The following is a 21,834-nucleotide window of genomic DNA, read 5'->3' as shown; positions in this document are numbered from 1 at the left end:
GTCAAGTCAATAGAGATGAAAGGAAAAGAAAAAGAAGCTAGAATGGTTTCCAGTTATTGTCATTCAGTTCAGTTCAGTCGCTCAGTTGTGTCTGACTCTTTGTGACCCCATGAACCGCAGCACGCCAGGCCTCCCTGTCCATCACCAACTCCTGGAGTTCACTCAAACTCAAGTCCATCGAGTGGGTGATGCCATCCAGTCATCTCATCCTCTGTCGTCCCCTTCTCCTCCTGCCCCCAATCCCTCCCAGCATCAGAGTCTTTTCCAAATGAGTCAACTCTTCGAATGAGGTGGCCAAACTACTGGAGTTTCAGCTTTAGCATCATTCCTTCCAAAAAGAAGTCCCAGGGCTGATCTCCTTCAGAATGGACTGGTTGGACATCCTTGCAGTCCAAGGGACTCTCAAGAGTCTTCTCCAACACCACAGTTCAAAAGCATCAATTCTTTGGTGCTCAGCTTTCTTCACAGTTCAACTCTCACATCCACACATGACCACAGGAAAAACCATAGCCTTGACTAGACGGACCTTTGTTGGCAAAGTAATGTCTCTGCTTTTGAATATGCTATCTAGGTTGGTCATAACTTTCCTTCCAAGGAGTAAGCTTCTTTTAATTTCATGGCTGCAATCACCATCTGAAGTGATTTTGGAGCCCCAAAAAATAAAGTCTGACATTGTTTCCACTGTTTCCCCATCTATTTCCCATGAAGTGATGGGACCAGATGCCATGATCTTAGTTTTCTGAATGCTGAGCTTTAAGCCAACTTTTTCACTCTCTTCTTTCACTTTCATCAAGAGGCTTTTTAGTTCTTCTTCACTTTCTGCCATAAGGGTGGTGTCATCTGCATATCTGAGGTTATTGATACTTCTCCCAACAATCTTGATTCCAGCTTGTGCTTCTTCCAGCCCAGTGTTTCTCATGATGTACTCTGCATATAAGTTAAATAAGCAGTGTGACAATATACAGCCTTGACGTACTCCTTTTCCTATTTGGAACCAGTCTGTTGTTCCATGTCCAGTTCTAACTGTTGCTTCCTGACCTGCATACAGGTTTCTCAAGAGGCAGGTCAGGTGGTCTGGTATTTCCATCTCTTTCAGAATTTTCCACAGTTTATTGTGATCCACACAGTTAAAGGCTTTGGCAGAGTCAATAAAGCAGAAATAGATGTTTTTCTGGAACTCTCTTGCTTTTTCCATGATCCAGCGAATGTTGGCAATTTGATCTCTGGTTCCTCTGCCTTTTCTAAAACCAGCTTGAACATCTGGAAGTTCACAGTAGCCCACCCTTATGTGCTATTTGCTCCATATAGATTAAATAACTGTAAATAATCTCAGAATTACAAATAAATGTAAAACTTAGTAAAATAATTAAAAATAAGTTTTGAGTATTTGCTACCATTGATTTAATGTTATTTATTAAATTATATAAAAAATTTTAATATAGGCTGTCTTTAACAATGACTTGCAAAATTTCTGGAAATGTAACAGTTGGCTTTTTCACACCCTTGCTTATGAAAGAAGTATTTTTATTATCCCTGCTTTACGTTAATAGGAAAATGAGGCGGAGAGAAGTTTAGCGATTTGTCCAAGTTTCCATAATTTGTGAATGACTGAGCTGAGAGGTAACAAACTGGCTCCAATGCTTTTCTGCTTCTCTGATGGGGAAAATATGACAAAACAGCCCCCAGTGGCCCCAAATCATCTCTATGTGCATGCTAATTACTGGTTGTGGGAAAAATTATTTTGTAGCTCTCTAGTGGGGAGGGCAGTTTTAAGAAGGGTTGGATGACTCTCCAGCTTGGATGATTAGAAGGTTTGTGAGAGGGAATCCCCAAGTAGCTAAAAAGGACTACTTCTTTCCTCTGCCCCCAGGAACAGGCTGCATCTGAACCCAAGCTATGATGCAGAATATTGTTGACTATTCTTTGAGGAGAGTAGCAAAGTAAACTTACTTTTCTTTTTAAATTAACATAAACATGCGATGTCATTTCTGGCTAAGATGAACGAATTTATTGAATTATAACAGTGTTTTGGGCTAAAGCCACATTTTCTCCAGAATCCACAGAGATTTCTGAGGTCATAATTCTCAATGAGAAAGACACAAAATTTAGGGGTGAGTGAGGAAATGTTACCATTCAAACAAAGAGTTTGTTATGAGAATTAAGTAAACATAGATGATCATCACTATTACCAACAGTAAACTGACAACAGTAAATTACTTTCATTCATGACTTTTGATGATTCTCATTTTGTGTATATATTTTGAAATTATAATTATTATTTCAAAATTTAGAACAGAATAATATATATCTTATAGAATAAATCAAATACTTTAGAATAGAGCTCTAATATTAAGCTTGATATTATGTATAAGATTTTCTTTTCATTATAACTGCAAATTTTAATGATCTGTAGCTCATAAAAGCAATTTACATTATTAAACTGTTTTTTTGCTATGACATTTTGTGATGAACTAATTAATAACTTTAGACTCATAAAGTGAATATCTCAGTGAATTAATTTTATATGTATAACCTATGATCCTAGGCTGCATATTTATGAAACTTAAGCAAGTAAAAAAATCCATATTCATTTTTTGACAAAAATATAATCACTTCAAAAATTATTTGAAGTGAATACCTATATAACAACATTCATTGCTTGAAGGATAATTCATTTGCATTATGAATTTATGAAGATTGTGCCTCCTGTGGTTTCCATGGTAACAATAATAAAACAAGTTAACTGAAAGAGGTTTCTCTTAATCTCCACAAAAGGGGTTAAGGACCTTTTACAACATATTCAAGTTTGAAGCCATCAAATCAAATTTACATTCAGTCAGCTTCAAAGATTAAAAAGGTGATCAATACACTTGATTTTCAATAACCAAACAACACAATTATCAAAATCAGCACTAGGCATGTGTCCTTCATAGTATAAGGATAAAAAACAATGTTGTAATCTATTTCAAATATCACTAAACTATTCACTAATACAGTTGCTTAATGAGCCTATAGCCTCATTAATTTTCTTATTCAGGTTGTCAGTTTTCATTCTACTAATGAATATTGGCCACATTGATTGATCATGAGTCCTCTGGCTGCCAGAGGTGGAGGCCAGGTCGTGCTAAAGGCAATGGAAAGTGAACTCAAAGGAGAGTTGTAAAGATGGCAGAAGAGCTCTCATTGCGGGATCTAGGCAGTGGACTCAGGTAAACCTTAGCCCCTGCTTCAGCTACTATATATCCATTTTTCCTCTTTCATGCCCACCCACAGCCAGTGTCTGCTCTAAAGCCTTACAGAGCCGCATAACATTTTAGATGTCTCAGTAACAGAATTCACTAGCCAGGCAAGGACTGTTTCATGATCAATAAAACGTTTTCCTTTACCTCCTGGTCACATGGCTAAGCCACAGTTCCCCATTTCCCTTGCACATGACTGAGCTATGGCCGAAAGAGGGCAAAACCATGCTGACCATTTCTAGGCCTGACCTGCAAACTTTCTATGTGATCATCTATACACATTTCCATATCAACAGAGAAATCAGATCCTAGTGAGTCATAGCCACATGGGGGAAGCAGACCCTGGATGACCACACTGAAGGCCATCTTCCAATCCAGAATGCCCTCATTAGGTTTTACAAGAGAGCAAAAATAAACTTTTATTGTGTTAAGCCATTGACATTTTGAAATTTGACTGTCATAGTAGTTAGCCTTATTTACTCTACTGCAATGGGGAAGGGGAAGTAGTTTTATACAGTATGAAATTTTTTATTCTTGATGCCTTTGGCAAGGCTGCCCCCTTTTTGTTAAAGCCACATTACTGTTTTCAGTGGAGTGATGACCCATGACACTTAGCTAACCAATAGCTATTTTTAGTAGGAAAACAAAAAATATTACAAAGGCCCAGTGAATTGGAAAAAAGTAAAGATAAAAATACAAAACATCTGACTTTAATGATTGCATTGCATAATAATACATATAAAAATCATGAAAAACATAAAAATACAGGCAGCAATCTCTTTTTAAATAATGAGCAGATAAATAGAATCCAACATTTAACTGGTGAAATTTCCACACAGAAGTTGCTGCAATGAGTTCATTCACACTCCTTTCCAGGGCCGAATATACCATCTAACTCACAAGATTCTTGAGAGTCCCTTGGACTGCAAGGAGATCAAACCAATCAATCCTAAAAGGAAATCAAGACTGAATATTCATTGGTTGGACTGAGGATGAAGCTGAAGCTCCAATACTTTGGCCATCTGATGTGAAGAACTGACTGATTTAAAAAGACCCTGATGCTGGGAAAGACTGAAGGCAGGAGAAGAAGGGGACGACAGAGGATGAGATGGTTGGATGGCATCATCGACTCAATGGACATGAGTTTGAGTTTGAGCAAAATGGCATCATTTTCTGATAGTGAAGGACAGGGAAGCCTGGCATACTGCAGTCCATGAGGTTGCAAAGAGTCAGACAAGACTTAGCAACTGAACAACAGAATATAGAAAGGAAACACAAGTAACAAGATACTTAGGAAAACTTTATCAGTTAGGAGGTCCAGCCCTATGAGATTTTCTAAGAATCATGGAGTCCTGTGATATTTCCACATGATCACTGCCCCATTTCAGATATATATATAAAAGTCATACACTGCCACAAAGCTTAACATTAACCAGTATTGCCTCCATAATCTCTCACTTTTCCCATTATATCTTTCAGACTGTTTTTAAGTTTTTTTTTGTTTTTTTGAAATAAGGAAAAATGCTTCTTTGTTAGGATGGATGTCTTCTGCTACTTTGAGGCTTTAAATAATGGCATCATTTTCTGAAGATGAGCACTTTGGATTGCAAAAACTGATTTTTTAATGACATTTGATTTCACTTTATTTTCTACACATGTACTTTGACACCATTATAATATTATTCTTGTCAATTACACAGCAGCAGGGGACTTAATTTTCTTTTGACTAGAGAAAAGTGTATAAAACACTGGTGAAAATTTGGCTTTCATTCATAAATTATCTTTTCTTGAAAAACAGGCATAATGGAAAGAAGGTTTTGAGAGAATGGATTAAACGTGATAATTTGGAATTAGGTTCAAATGGTGACTAAATGGGGAAAGGGATAAGAGATTGGGCCAATACATCTGTTAAGTCCTTAATAAACTATTTCATAAGGCCTATAAGGACTAAGCTCATAGATATTATAATAACATCTAAACCATGATATCATAGAGTGGTTAATTCTTCTAAAAAAATTAAACATCTTCCCAGTTCTGACAGTCTGTAGAATGAAGTTGTTAATCCCCAGGTGCTAAAATCCATCAGACCTGGTTTGAATCTGGTTTCTGCTGCTTATCTGTGTCTTGGGCATTTTGTTTCTTCTCTTTCCAAGAATCAGATTTTTCTTCTGCAAAAAGATTGACAGTGTTTGCTTCCTCTGGCTGCTGTGAAAATTAAACAGCAAAATATCGGGACACCTCTTCATCTGATGCCTTGTGCACAGTTATCATACAATAAATAGCTGTGGTTTTGATATTATTATTATTGTTGTTATTGTTACTATAATATAGGCAATAGGCCAAAATTGCTACCTGCAGGGCCATTGGATACTAGCGTAACATATTAACCTATGAAGTGAAGTTTTTATGTCTTCTAAAACCTGTTTCCAACTGAAAATATTTTTCAGGCTTTCTCATTGTGATAAAAAGAAGCATCCTCTGCCACCTAGTGGCTCTTTATGACCAGTCAAGAAAAAAACATAAAAAGACACCCTCCAATCCCCACAAGAGCCACCATATTTATTTTAACAAAGGAATCGTGCTGTTAAATTGCGCTGTTCTTTTAAGATTTTCAAAAGAAGAAAAACATAGTAGAAAAAATATATTAAGTTGAATTTATTGAATATATTATTTTTTCTTAATAATTTTCTATTGATCAAACTGTGTTTCATTATTTAATTACTAACAGCATCCCTGCAGAATGACTGGGAGCCTTTATGGCTTATAGGGGCACAAGTAAATTCCCTGGTTTCTTCATGGTAGAGGTGGTACATAAACATAAGGATTTCATCTTCAATGCTTTTAAAATACAAATATCACAAATGCTGATTTTTTTCTTAAAATGTGGAGATTTCAGGGGCCTTCTATTTCTAAACCTGTAAGAACATGTTTTTTTAATTATTATTCTTTAACTAAATGTATCTGTTTTACATAAGAATGATAGTTCACTGGCAAAGGAAACAAGAAGAGTCATCTAGGGAGAGGGGACGCTGGAAGCAAAGGCAGTATATGTGTCACAGCAAGTTCTGGAAACTGCAAGTAGTTCTACATGTTTGGGCTGTAAGGTTCATGGTGAAAGCAGTGGGTTGAAAGGTAGGTGAGGCCAGATTCCCAAAGGCCTGGCATGTGATGTATCTGGATTTACATCTGTGGGATATTAAGATGCCACCACAGATCTTTACAATAGAAATTGTTCTTGTTGTTTAGTTGCTAAGTTGTGTCTGACTTTTTGTGACTCCATGGACTGCAGCACTCCAGGTGCCTCTGTCCATGGAATTTTCTGGGCAGAGTGGATTGCCATTTCCTTCTGCAGGGGCTCTTCCAGAATCAGGAATTGAATCCACGTTTCCTGCTTGGCAGGTAGATTCTTTACCACTGAGCCAGCTGGGAAGCCCCACAACAGAAATTAGCCCCACAATAGAAAATATTGATAAAGACAAAAACTACCAGTGAATAACTGCCTCCTGTATACCAGACCCTTTTTATTCTAAATGTTGTCTCAATCCTTAAAATAACCCTTGAAACTCTCCCCCTCCGCTCATTTTGCTTTGTGGAAAACTGAGGCCCATGGAAGTTAAGTAACTTACTTTAGATCACACAGTCAATAAGAGGAAGTTTGAATTGAAAGATAACCTATCTCTAAAGAATGAGTCCATTCTAGTGAACTAGAATATGCCATGCATCCTGAATGTGGTCACATTTGTTTTAGGACAGTAATTAGTGTTCTCTTAGTTTGATTGACTTTTTGAAAATTGGGGAATATACTTTTAAGGTGAGGGTAGTGTCTTTAAATGTGTTTGTCCACCACTGAACACAGTAACTGTTCAAATGCTTGCTGGATGACTCAACACTAGTCTCTAACTCTAGAAAGGGCAAGTGGAAGGCATCAGAGAAGCATTCTCAGACATTACTATATTTTCACCCAGTTGCTCATAAATGTACAAGGAGGCATTGTTTGAACAAACTTCCTAGGTTTTCTGCCCCCCCCTCATATAATAAATCATGTGTTTTGAGAATGTATGCATACATTAACTCATATAAACCTCACAATAGCCCAAGACTGAAGCACTGAGAGATTGTATAACTTGCCTAAGGTCTCAGGTCACTGACTGGTAGAGATAGGATTCAAGGTCAGAAATCCTGTCTTTCAAACCCTAACTCTTAAGCACCTTGCTATGCAGTCCCCACTGTGCTAGACTGCCTCTCAGTCAAGACTTGTTCTACTCAATAGGATTCAGCAGGACAGTTGTCTCCCAGAAGGACAGCAGAAACATGGGTGGCCTGTGGGCAGCACAAAGGAGGCAAAGACTCCCACTGCTCACCACTGTGCTCCAGGGTTTCCAGCCAAAGGCTGAGTGAGGCTCAGATTCACCTTGCGTCCTGCAGAACATAAGACCCCACTGTCTCTGCCAAGTCGAGACCCCTGCAGGGCTTCCTCTCCCAGGAGGAAAGGTTTCCTTCTCCTAATTTACAAGAAAGCACCATATAGGCCAGCAGGCCAGCATGAGGATCTGACTTGCCAGGGAACAGGGGGTGTGGATAGAGGTAGAGTGTGTGGAAGAAATGACTAAACTTCCAGGAGAATTCCAAAAGTTGAAAAGTCATAAAACCTGATCCTCTGCTTCAAATTTGGACTAGAAAGATCCAGGGCACTGCTCAACCATTAAAGGCTCTTTAAGAGTCAAATCTTGAATGAGCTTAAAATGACTAGTTTATAATACATTCATCTGTGCTGGGGAAAGCCTACTCATTTGGTGGGGAAAGACCAATTTTCAGGTAGGGCCCTTTGGAAAAAAAAAAAAAAAGTCATTTATAGGTGAAAAATCCTCCCCTTGTACTTCCCAGTTGCATTACTTGTCAGAGCATTTCAATTATAGCTTCACAATTATAGCTTTGCTTTAAAGTATTACTGCCTATTTCCTATAAATGACAAAAGAATTTGAGAAGAGTCAAGTACCATATTTCAGGTGGCGCTGTGGTGAAGAATCTGCCTGCCAATGCGATGATGCAAGAGACCTGGGTCAGGAAGATCACCTGGAACAGGAAATGGCAACCTGCTCCAGTATTCTTGCCTGGAAAATTCCACGGACAGAGAAGCCTAGCAGGCTACAGTCTAGGAGGTCACAAAGAATCAGACATGACTGAGGGGCTGAGCACACACACACAAAGTCCCATATACACGTGAGATATTAAGGTGGTCAAGGATGATGGGAAGGATGTAGATGATGATGAGATTGACATCAGCTAAGATTTATTGAACTCATGATGTGGTGGATCAAGCAATGTGCTGAGTAACTTGCATGTATTCTTTACTTTTTAAACAAATATTTATGAAACACGTACTCTAAGCCAGGCAGACTTCTAAGCACTAAGGATAAGGTAGTAAATGAAATATAGTATTTATGGACTCATATACTAATGAACGAGAGCCACATAAATCAAAATAGGCAAACAAATATATAATAAAATGTCAAGTAGGGATAAGTGCTATGAACAGAAAAATAAAGAAGGACAAAGGAATGAAAGGAATGGCCAGGAAGGTCTCTGGGGAGGTAACATTCAGGTAGGGAACCTCAATGAAGTGAATGAATGATCCATGAAAACATACAGGGAAAAGATGTTCCACGTAGAGGTAACAGCAAGTGCAAAGGCTCTGAGATAGGAGAGAACTTAACATGGGTGAGCAGAAAGGAGGCCAGTGGATAGAGTGGAGTGAGGAAGGGAGACAAAGAAACCAGATCAGAGCTAGATTAGGTAGTGGTGGTGGTGGTGGCAGCAATAGTGGCTAAGTCAGTTAGTAGCTAGGTCTAGATCTGATAGACTAGTTAAATTCCAAGTCTATGGGAAGCCCCTGGAAGACTTTAAGTTATAAAATGACATGATCTGACAGAAAGGACTATTATATGGTCATTAACTCATTTAATGCTCATAACAAACCTATGAGATGGATCTACCATTTCCATATAACAGATGAGGAAACAGAGGATTAGAAAGAGTATGTAGGTAGACAGTGCAATTAAAAAGAGAGTGCTTGTGTATCCAACCCCAGAACCAGGTTCTTAACCATGAGATTTAAGCCATTATGACCATGAAAGTGGAGCTATTAGGTATGGTAGTCAGCCTCCACAATGGCCCCCAGTGATCCTTGTCTATGTGTATCACTGTCTTGTATGATTCTCTCTCACTATGAATAGGTCTGTCCTTTAAGACCAGTGGTATATTGCAGAAGCAACCGATGGTTAGTGGTCTCTGAGGCTAGGTCATATAAGGCATCACTGGTTCTGGCTTGCCTTCTTGGATGGCTTGCTCTGGAGTCATGAGTTTATAGAGAGACTTAGGTGGAAAAATGCTAAAGCCCCCCACCAGGCAGCACCAACTTGCTAGTATATGAGACCCACTTGCGAAGTGGCTCTTTCAGCACCACTTAAAACTTTCAGATGACTACCACGGTCAACAGGTTGTCAACAACCTTATGAAAGTCTGAGCCAGAACCACCAGGAATTAAGCCACTTATGAATTCTGAAACTGTGAGACATATACAGAAACTGTGAGAGATCATGTTTATTTAAGTTACTAGTTCAGTTCAGTAGCTCAGTCGTGTCCAACTCTTTGTGACCCCATGAACCGTAGCATGCCAGGTCTCCCTGTTCATCACCAACTCCCAGAGTTTACCCAAACTCATGTCCATTGAGTTGGTGATGCCATCCAACCATCTCATTCTGTATCGCCCCCCTTCTCCTCCTGCCCTCAATCTTTCCCAGCATCAGGGTCTTTTCAAATGAGTCAGCTCTTCGCATCAGGTGGCCAAAGTATTGAGTTTCAGCTTCAACATCAGTCCCTCCAATGAACACCCAGGACTTATCTCCTTTAGGATGGACTGGTTGGATCTCCTTGCAGTCCAAGGGACTCTCAAGAGTCTTATTCAATAACACAGTTCAAAAGCATCAATTCTTCGGCGCTCAGCCTTCTTCACAGTCCAACTCTCACATCCATACATGACTACTGGAAAAACCAAAGCCTTGACTAGATGGACCTTTGTTGGCAAAGTAATGGCTCTGTTTTTTAATATGCTATCTAGGTTGGTCATAACTTTTCTGTCAAAGATTAGTGTCTTTTAATTTCATGGCCACAGTCACCATCTGCAGTGATTCTGGAGTCCCCCAAAATAAGGTCAGCTGCTGTTTCCACTGTTTCCCCCTCTATTTGCCATGAAGTGATGGGGCCGGATGCCATAATCTTAGTTTTCTGAATGTTGAGCTTTAAGTCAACTTTTTCATTCTCCTCTCTCACTTTCATCAAGAAGCTCTTTAGTTCTTTACTTTCTGCCATAAGGGTGGTGTCATCTGCATATCTGAGGTTGTTGATATTTCTCCCGGCAATCTCAATTCCAGCTTGTGCTTCTTCCAGCTCGGCGTTTCTCATCATGTACTCTGCATATAAGTTAAATAAGCAGGGTGACAATATACAGCCTTGACATACTCCTTTTCCTATTTGGAACCAGTCTGTTGTTCCATGTCCAGTTCAAACTGTTGCTTCCTGACCTGCATACAGATTTCTCAGGAGGCAGGTCAGGTGGTCTGGTATTCCCATCTCTTTCAGAATTTTCCACAGTTTATTGTGATCCACACAGTCAAAGGCTTTGGCATAGTCAATAAAGCAGAAATAGATGTTTTTCTGGAACTCTTGTGCTTTTTGACGATCCAGTGGATGTTGGCAATTTGATCTCTGGTTCCTCTGTCTTTTCTAAAACCAGCTTGAACATCTGGAAGTTCATGGTTCACGTATTGCTGAAGCCTGACTTGGAGAATTTTGAGCATTACTTTACTAGCGTGTGAGATGAGTGCAATTGTGCAGCAGTTTAAGTATTCTTTGACATTACCTTTCTTTGGGATTGGAATGAACACTGACCTTTTCCAGTCCTGTGGCCACTGCTGAGTTTTCCAAATGTGCTGACATACTGAGTGCAGCACTTTCACAGCATCATCTTTTAGCATTTGAAATAGCTCAACTGGAATTCCATCACCTCTGCTAGCTTTGTTCGTAGTGATGCTTCCTAAGGCCCACTTGACTTCACATTCCAGAATGTTTGGCTCTAGGTTAGTGATCACACCATCGTGGTTATCCGGGTCATGAAAATCATTTTTGTACAGTTCTTCTGTGTATTCTTGCCACCTCTTCTTAATATCTTCTGCTTCTGTTAGGTTTATACCATTTCTGTCCTTTATTGAGCCCATCTTTATATGAAATATTCCCTTGATATCTCCAATTTTCTTGAAGAGATCTCTAGTCTTTCCCATTCTTTTGTTTTCCTCTATTTCTTTGCATTGATCGCTGAGGAAGGCTTTCTTATCTCTTCTTGCTATTCTTTGGAACTCTGCATTCAGATGCTTATATCTTTCCTTTTCTCCTTTGCTTTTCACTTCTCTTCTTTTCACAGCTATTTGTAAGGCCTCCTCAGACAGCCATTTTGCTTTTTTTGCATTTCTTTTTTTGGGGGATGGTCTTGATCCCTGTCTCGCATACAATGTCACAAACTTCTGTCCACAGTTCATCAGGCAGTCTATCAGATCTAGTCCCTAAAATCTATTTCTTACTTCCACTGTATAATAATAAGGGACTTGATTTAGGTCATACCTGAATGGTCTAGTGGTTTTCCCCACTTTCTTCAATTTAAGTCTGAATTTGGCAATAAGGAGTTCATGATCTGAGCCATAGTCAGCTCCTGGTCTTGTTAAACCTTAGGTAATTTGAGGCAGCAACAGATAACTAATATATTAGAAAAAGTCAGGGCACAGCCAAAAACAAAACTAAAACAAAGCAAAACAAAACAGATACTTCTATGCTATTGGGTCCAAATATTATCTAGAATGGAAAAAGAAAAGCATATTGGCATACTGACTTGTCTTAATTTTTTTTTTTTAAATGACAGTCCTAGTCTATTCAGGCTGCTGTAACAGAACACCACAGACTTGATTTAAATATTAGATATTTCTTTCTCACTGTTCTAGAGATAGGGAAGTCTAAGATTAAGATGCCAGCAGTTTGGATTCTTCGTAAGGACTCTCTTCCTGGTTTGCAGATGGTTGCCTTCTTGCTGTTATCCTCACATGACAGAGAAAACAAGTTTCAGTCTCTCTTCTTCTTCTTATAAGGGCACTAATTCCATCAAGGGGGAGTTCCATCTCCATGATCTGACTTAAACCACTTATTTCACAAAGGCTCCACTGGTGGGTGGGGCAGAGTAGGGTGGGTTAGTGCTTCAACATATGAACTTTGGGGAGACACACTCAGTCCATAATAACAACCAGTGGTCGTTTCCCATAGTTACTGAATTTCAGAGTGAGATTTACATGTAAGTATGATATTTCTGTGTACACATATGAAATTTGATACTTAACCTACTATAAATAATATAATAGGTAAAAATAAGTTAAGAAGCAATGTTGCTCTATATTAACTGCCAACTCTCATGGGCAGGGCAACTGTGAGATCCATGGTATGCTCAAATAACCATTTCTTTCCTGGTTTAGTTCAAGCATTTCTTGTTGTCCAGAACTGCATTATTTATGATCCTTTCTATGCCTTGAGCCATCTATTTGGGAAAAGTTGCTACTTGTGTCAGAGATTTTCATGCCAAGTGAACACACTTCTCTTTTTCCTCCTCAAATTAGCCAGACTTCAGAATTTAATTCTGGTTATCTATAGCTTTAGCGTTCCTTGTGCTTTTGGACAATTGCAATAGCATATATTAAGCTAACCTTGAGCTACAAATACTCTGTGACTTGCCAAGTAATTATGTCAGTGATTAGTAACTCCTTAGGTGGCCAGATCTTCACTTGTTAACTCTAATTTAGGGTTTCACATGATAGTACCCCTTTGAAAAGCTAGAATTTTCTCTAGCTAGATTGAAACATTTTATGCATGAACATTATAAAATATTTAATAAGCTTCTTTAAAGTTAAATTTTAAAGCCAACCTCATAAATTTAGAATAATCTGTACTTTTGCCTTTCTGTATCCTGATGGGAGAGGAGAATAATTAATCTTCTTAATCTTCACTTAAAGAGCTGTCAGACCATCTGAGGATGTTAGCTCACTGTTAATGTATCAGTAGTTGTTGGAGAGTTTGGCTAAGCTACTCTATTATATGCTGCCTTGGCATCCATTTTGTGTGACCCAGCAGCCTGCAGGGGCCTTGAACTAACACTAGCCCCTCCTGTGAATGTATGCCATAGATAATAACCCTGAGGGTCACAAGCGAATGTAAGTTACTGATATGACCCCCCTCCCAGTGGCCCTTGTGATAAATAGTCCGCCTCATCCTCTCAAGGGCTTCACTGTGTACCTCTTAGATAAGACCCCTGTGAAGCTTACCAAAACCCTGCTCTTCCTAGTTCAAATTGCCCAGGAATTCCAAAGCACTCTACCCACTGACCCTACTAAAATCATGTGCCCCAAGTCCTCCTTCTCTCTGCCTGCACCCTGCCTCACCCTTCCTGTGCAGGCCCTCAAGGCATGTTGCATACTTCCTTCAGGACTTGTGAGTAATAAACTTCTCTATTTCCATTTCCCTAATGGTCTTTGGTTGCACAGCAGCTATCCATCCAACACCCCAGAACTCTAATAACAAAATCACAGCAAGTGGCTCTACTAATATTAGACAAAACAGACTATATAAGAATGTTGGTAGATATAAAGAGGAAAGTTTTATAAAAGAGTCAATCCATCAGAAATACATAACAATTATTAAGATATAGAAAACAGGCCCACAAACACATGAAATACAACTCTCAGAATTGAGGAGACAATAGTTGGAGACTTTAATACCCCACTTTCAGTAACAGAAAGACCACTATTAGGCAGAAGGTCAGCAAAGAATTAAAAGACCTGAACAACATTATATACCATCTTGACCTAATAGACATCTGTGGAGCACTCTGCCCAATCACAGAAAACTGCAAATTCTTTTCAAGGGCTAGAACATTCTCTGGAATAGATCATATACTAGGCCATAAACCAAGTGTCAATAAATTAGAAAGAAGTGAAAAAAAAAAAAAAGAAAGAAAGAAAGAAGTGAAATTACACAACTATGCTTTTTGATCATAATGGAGTGAAACTGTAAATTAATAACAAAAAAATTGGGGAAATTCAAAAATATATGGAAAAGAACAACAAAGTTCTACATAAACAACAAAGAGATATCAAAAGGAAAATCAGTAAATAGTTTGACATGAATAACATGAGGGACATAATATAACAAACCTAACAAAAGTTATGGGATGCAGTTAAAGAAGTGTTGAGAGGAACTCAGAGGTTCAAAGCCTACATTAAAAAAAGAAGAAACATTGCAAATCAATAACCTAGTCTTCTACTTTAAAATACTTTAGGGAAAGAGGAAAAGCAAAAAAAAATTGAAAGCATGCAAAAAGAAGAAAATAATGAAAAACAGAATTTTAAAAAATAGAGAAAACCAACAAAACTAAAAGTTGGTTCTTTGAAAACATCAACAAAATTGACAAACTTTTAGCTAAACTGACCAAGAAAAAAGAGAAAAAGCTCACATTACTAAAATTAGGAATGAAAGAAGAGACATTAATATTGACCTTGCAGATATTAAAAGGATTATAAAGGAATACTATGATCACTTATAGGCCAACAAATTAGAAAATTCAGATGAACTAGATATAGTCCTAGAAAGATACAAACTATCAAAACTGACTCAAGAATAAATAGAATATCTGAGAAAATTAATGAGATAATCCACAATGAAAAACCCAGCTCTAGATGACTTCACTGCATAATTCTACCAAACATTTAAAGAGGAAGACAACAGAAATTCTTCATGAACATTTTCAAAGAATAAAAAAGGAGGGAACATTTCTCACCTCATTCTGTGAAGCTAGTATTAGCCTGATAACAAAATGAAATTAAGACATCACAAGACATCACAATGAAAACTACAAATCAGTATCTTTTGTGAATACAGATATAATGATTTTCAACAAAATGCTAGCAAACTGGATCTAGCAAAATACACACACACATATCCCCAAACCCCTAAATACCATAACCTATAATAGAGATGAAGAAATCTGACTCCATATTGGATCTGCCTCTTTAATCTTTGTATTCTATTGCTTTTGCTACAAGTTAATCACTAAAGGGATTTTGCTGATAGCTTAAAGTAGAAATAATGGCCCATCTTCAGGGACTGAACCTCCCATGCCTGAAGGTCAAGCTAAAATTCCTTTTTTTAAGCTCACAGTAAACATGCTAACCAGACCCAACTGTGAATGACTGTGGGAAGTTCAGTTCAGTCACTCAGTCATGTCCAACTCTTTGTGAACCCATGGACTGCAGCAAACCAGGTTTCCCTGTCCATCACCAACTCCCGGAGCTTGCTCCAACTCAGGTCCACTGAGATGGTGATGCCATCCAACCATTTCATCCTCTGTTGTCCCCTTCTCCTCCTGCCCTCAATCTTTCCCAGCATCAGGGTCTTTCCCAATGAGTCAGCTCTTTGCATCAGGTGGCCAAAGTACTGGAGCTTCAGCTTCAGCATCAGTCCTTCCAATGAATATTCAGGACTGATTTCCTTTAGGATTGATTGGTTGGATCTCCTTGCTGTCCAAGGGACTCTCAAGAGTCTTCTCCAACACCACAGTTCAAAAGCATCAATTCTTTGGTGCTCAGCTTCCTTTATAGTCCAGCTCTCACATACTGGAAAAACCATAGCTTTGACTAGATGGAACTTTGCTGGCAAAGTAATGTCTCTGCTTCTTAATATGCTATCTAGGTTGGTCACAATTTTTCTTCCAAGGAGCAAGCATCTTTTAATTTCATGGCTGCAGTCACCATCTGCAGTGATTTTGGAGCCCCCCAAAATAAAGCCTGTCACTGTTTCCAGTGTTTCCCCATCTATTTGCCATGAAGAAATGGGACCAGATGCCATGATCTTAGTTTTTTGAAAGTTGAGTTTTAAGCCAGTTTTTTCACTCTCCTCTTTCACTTTCATCAAGAGGCTCTTCAGTTCTTTACTTTCTGCCATAAGGGTGGTGTCATCTGCATATCTGAGGTTATTGATATTTCTCCCAGGAATCTTGATTCCAACTTGTGCGTCATCCAGCCTGCCATTTTGCATGATGTACTCTACAAATAAGTTAAATAAGCAGGTGACAATATACACCCTTGACATACTCCTTTCCCAATTTGGAACCAGTCCATTGTTCTATGTCTGGTTCTAAATGTTGCTTCTTGACCTGCATACAGATTTCTCAGGAGGCAGTCAGGTGGTCTGGTTTTCCCATCTCTTTAAGATTTTTCCACAGTTTGTTGTGATCCACACAGTCAAAGTCTTTGACATAGTCAATAAAGCAGAAGTAGACGTTTTTCTGGAACTCTCTCTCGCTTTTTCTATGATCCAACGGATGTTGGCAATTTGATCTCTGGTTCTTCTGCCTTTTCTAAATCCAGCTTGAACATCTGGAAGTTCACAGTTCATGTACTGTTGACGCCTGACTTGGAGAACTTTGAGCATTCCTTTGCTAGCGTGTGAGATGAGTGCAATTGTGCGGTAGTCTGAACATTCCTTAGCATTGCCTTTCTTTGAGATTGGAATGAAAACTGATCTTTTCCAGTCCTGTGGCCACTGTTGAGTTTTCCAAATTTGCTGGCGTATTGAGTGAAGCACTTTCACAGCATCATCTTTTAGGATTTGAAATAGCTCAAATGGAATTCCATCACCTTCACTAGCTTTATTTGTAGTGATGCTTCCTAAGGCCCAGTTGACTTCACATTCCAGGATGTCTGGCTCTAGGTGAGTGATCACACCATTGTGGCTATCTAAGTTATGACAATTTTTTTGTATAGTTCTTTTGTGTATTTTTGCCACCTCTAATTAATATCTTCTGCTTCTGTTAGGTCCATACCATTTCTGTCCTTTCTTGAGCCCATCTTTGCATGAAACGTTCCCTTGGTATCTCTAATTTTCTTGAAGAGATCTCTAGTCTTTCCCATTCTATTGTTTTCCTCTATTTCTTTGCATTAATTGCTGAGGAAGACTTTCTTATCTCTCCTTGGTATTCTTTGGAACTCTGCATTCATATAGGTATATCTTTCCTTTTCTACTTTGCCTTTAGCTGCAGGAAAGAAGTTAACACATTTCCTCTGGAGTCCAGGTGGGCCCAGGAAATATTTACAACTTATTTGTATTACCTTTTTTTTTTTTTCTTTTAAGTTTACTTCCTTACCTCCCAGTCTTTGTTTTATAAGAGAAATTAGCATTCAAACCTGGGCAAGATAGTTCTTAGGGGCACTAGTTCACCATCTTCTTGGTCTGCTGGCTTTCCAAATAAGTCACTATTCCTTGCTTCAACAATGCATCTCGAAGTTTACTAGCCTATCATGTGGCAAGCAGTATGAGCTTGGACTCAATGGGATTGATATAAAAAATGCAAGGTTGGTTTAACATTCAAAAATCAATTAATAAACCATATCAATAGAATTGAACTCCAGTACTTTGGCCACCTCATGCGAAGAGTTGACTCATTGGAAAAGACTCTGATGCTGGGAGGGATTGGGGGCAGGAGGAGAAGGGGATGACAGAGGATGAGATGGTTGGACGGCATCACTGACTCGATGGATGTGAGTCTGAGTGAACTCTGGGAGTTGGTGATGGACGGGGAGGCCTGGCGTGCTGAAATTCATGGGGTCGCAAAGAGTCGGACACGACTGACCACTGAACTGAACTGAACTGATCAGTAGAATAAGGACAAAACTACAGGATCATCAGAATAAATGCAGAAAAAGCATGTGATAAAATTCAACATTCCTTCAGGATAAAAATACACAACCACCTAGAACAGAAGGAAACTTCCTCAACCTATAAAGGGGATCTTTAAAAAACCCACACTCACATCATACATGTCACATTCATCATACAATAAAAGGCTAAATGCTTACCCCCTAACTGTAGGAACAAGACAAGGATGTCTTCTCTTGCTGCTTCTATTTCACATTGTATTGTAGGGTCTAGCTAGGGAAATTATGTATGTGTGTGTGTGTGTGTGTGTGTGTTTTAGTCACAGTCGCCTCTGACTCTTTGGGACCCAATGAACTGTGGCCCATCATGTTCCTCTGTTCATGGAGTTTTCCAGGCAAGAGTACAGGAGTGGGCAGCCATTTCCCTCTTCAAGGGATCTTCCTGACCCAGGAATCAAACCAAGGTCTCCTTCATTTCAGGTGAATTTTTTACTTTTTTTTTTTTTACTTTTTTTTTACAACAATTTTCTTTATTGTCTGAACCACAGGGAAATTAAATAAGAAAATTAAATAGAAGGCATCCAGATTGGAAAAAAAAAAAGTAAAACTATCTCTACTTGTAGATCACATAATCTCATATATAAAAAATCCTAAAGAATCCACTAAAAATTATCTAATTATTTATTAGAACTAATAAACACATTCAGCAAAGTTGCAGGATACAAATGAGTACCAAATTCTATTGTATTCTATACAGCACCAATGAACAAAACAAAAATAAAGAAAACAATTCCACTCACATTAGCATCAAAAAGAATACTTAAGAATAAATTTAATAAAAGAGGTGCAAAACTTAGAACTTGAAAACTATAAAATATTGCTGAAAAAAATTAAGAAGACCTAAATAAATGATAATACTTCCCCTGTTCACGGGCTGGAAGGCTTAATAGTGTTGAGGGCAGGATTCCCTAATTTGTTCTACAGACTGCAAAACCCCAGCATGCTTTTTAATAGAAATTGACATGCTGATTAAGAAATTTATATGGACAGTCAGGGATCCCAGAATAGTAAAAAAAATCCTGAAAAAGAACATAGTTGGAAGACTCACACTTCCTAATTTCAAAACTTAAAGTAATGAAGAAAGTGTGCTATTGGCATTGAGAGACACACAGATCAATGGAATAGAACTGAAAATTCAGGGGAAAATTAAATCTCCTCGGACATCTATGGTCAATTTTTGACAAGGGTGTCAAGACCATTCAATGGTGAAATAATAGTCTTCTCAAAAACAGTATTGGGACAACCAGTTATGCACATGCTATGGAGTGAAGTTGGAAGCCCATCCCACAGCATATATAAAAAGTAACTCAAAATGGGTCAAAGCACAAATGTATGAGCTAAAACTATAAAACTCATATGAAAACATAGGTTACCCTGGATTAGGCAATGGTTTCTTAGATATTGCACCACAAGCATTTCCATTTCAAGGTGAGAGCCCACGAGAACATTATGTCCCAACAAGAATTTGTATATGAATGTTGACAGTAGCATTACTCATTATAGCCAAAGAGTAGAACAAAGCAAATGTTCATCAATTAATGAATTGATAAACAGATATATTCATAAAATGGAATGTGACTCAGCAATCAACAGAAATAAAGTACTGATACACACTACAACATGGATGAACTTTGAATACATTATGCTAAATAAAAGAAGTTAGTCACAAAGGATCACATATTAAAATATTCTATTCATATGATGTGAAATATCTAGAGTACACAAACCAGAGGCAGAAAGTAGCTTGGTGGTTGCTTAAACCTGGGGAAACTGGTGGTTGGGTAGAAATGGGGAGTGACTGCTCATGAATATGGGTTTCTGTTTAGGTGATGAATATGTTCTAAATTTGATTTGGTTGCACAACTCTATGAACATACTAAAAACTGTTGAATTGCACTCTTTAAGTAGGTGTCCTTATGGTATACGAGTTATATACCAATAATGATGTTACAAAAAAAAAATAAAGAAACTCTACAGACTCCAGGAAAAAAAAAGATGATGACATATATCCAAGCTGTGATAACAGATTTGAGATCAGTTTAGGAGTTAGCATGCACAGGACTTGATGACTTAGTTGATTAGTTAGGAGAGTTAATCTGATTTTAGTGACTCAAATTTGATAATATTTCCTTGAGGGCTTTTTTCATGGTAAGATGGAGCAATGAAGGTAGCTCATCAGTGGCTCCTCCCCCTAAACCTAATGAAATAAAACAATGAAAAACTAGTTGGCAGAAATAGTTATTCGGTTACATTGTGATAATAAAGTTACACCAGTTGCTAAAATACTGAAATACTTCCATGATGGTTGGTGAGTAACTGCTACCTGGAGCCACCTACTTCCTCCCTCCACATCTCAGCTCCTATGAAATGTGAGCTCATTAGTGTGTGATTTTTAAAGAGTAGTTTATGTGCATAGAAAGTTCTGAAATTATACAAAAGAAAATGTTAACAGCAATTGCTTAAGAGGTGCAGAATCTGGCAGGAGATCTAAACAGAATCTAGAAGATATTTCTTTTCACTTTCCAACCTTTTGTACTTTGCACTTTTTAGTGATAAGGCTGCATTTCTTTTGTAATATAAATGAAATATTGAAATAGTCATAATAAATTTTCATGAATGACTTAGTGTAAAAAGAATATTCATGAACATAATTCATTTTATCATTTTACCAACTCCATGAGATATAAATGGCAGGTATTGCTCCATATTACATATAAGAATATATTTATGTCCTTTTACCAATGCAGCCCATACATTACAGTAAAAGCACAGCATATCTATAATTATAATTTTCCTCATTCATTCATTAAACAAATATTTATTGGACATTTATTATGTGACAGGTTCTAATGTGGCTTGGCATTAAACCTTGTAAATTACAGTAATGAACAAAACAGAAGTTTCACATTTTATTGGGTGAGAAAAGAAACTAGAGAATAAACACAGATGCAAATCAGTTTAATACTACATAGAGAATTAGCATGGACAAATATGATGGATAATGTGATTCACAGGCTGATCAGTTAAAAATCTATTATTGAGGCAAGAGATGATAGAAACTTGAACCAGGCTGTGGAGATGTAAAGTAGAGAAGGTACAGTTCATCAGACTTGCTGATGGAGTACATAAAGAACATGTGAAAAGAGAGAACAATAATAAAGAATTAAAATGCAAATTTTTGTCTTGCACAACCAGGTGGACCTTGGGGTTCTTAACTGAAATGTAAAACTAGGAGGAGAACTAGAATTTTACTTTTTGTTCCTGTTATATTTAAGCTACATATTAGATATCCAAAGACGTCCAGCAAAGAGTTGAATACTGTTGAAAAAGAAATGTCTCAAAATGGAGTTATTTGTCCCCCATGACAGCAATTCAGACTTGAAGAGGCAATCTCACGATAAAAACCTTGCCAGTTCTTTTCCCCTCAAAAAGGCCTGAAAAATAATACTTTCTTTACTTTTGCTAATAACTCTCTCCTCTCACCCTTCTTCCTACGAAAGCCTTCCATTTTGTACAACCTGAAGGAGAGCTCTTCTAGCTGCTGGATGGGATGCTGATTCAAGAATCACCTAATAAAGACAGGTGGATCTTTAAATTTATTTGGTTGAATTTTGTCTTTTAACAATATACATGTCTGAAGTTCCAAGAAAGGTGAGAGCTGGAATGACAGGCATATTGATGGCTTTTAAAGCCAGAATTAAGGTTATCTGGAAGAGTGTGTGGATATAAAAGGGAGG

The 21,834-nt window shown here is 38.0% G+C and overlaps 1 long non-coding RNA gene across 1 annotated transcript in view; it reads right to left on the bottom strand.

Moving 5' to 3' along the window:
• The window catches only part of LOC147364619 (uncharacterized), a 58,588-nt gene that overhangs the window by 35,676 nt on the left and 1,078 nt on the right, over nt 1–21,834 (bottom strand). The gene's annotated exons all lie outside the window — the stretch shown is intronic.

This window comes from Bos grunniens, chromosome 10 (genome assembly GCF_055505025.1).
Source record: "Bos grunniens cultivar Pamir isolate PY7600 chromosome 10, Bosgru_T2T1.0, whole genome shotgun sequence".
NCBI classification, from domain to species: Eukaryota; Metazoa; Chordata; class Mammalia; order Artiodactyla; family Bovidae; genus Bos; species Bos grunniens.
The sequence above is the reverse complement of the archived record's forward strand: the minus strand, read 5'-3'. Positions and strand labels throughout refer to the sequence as shown.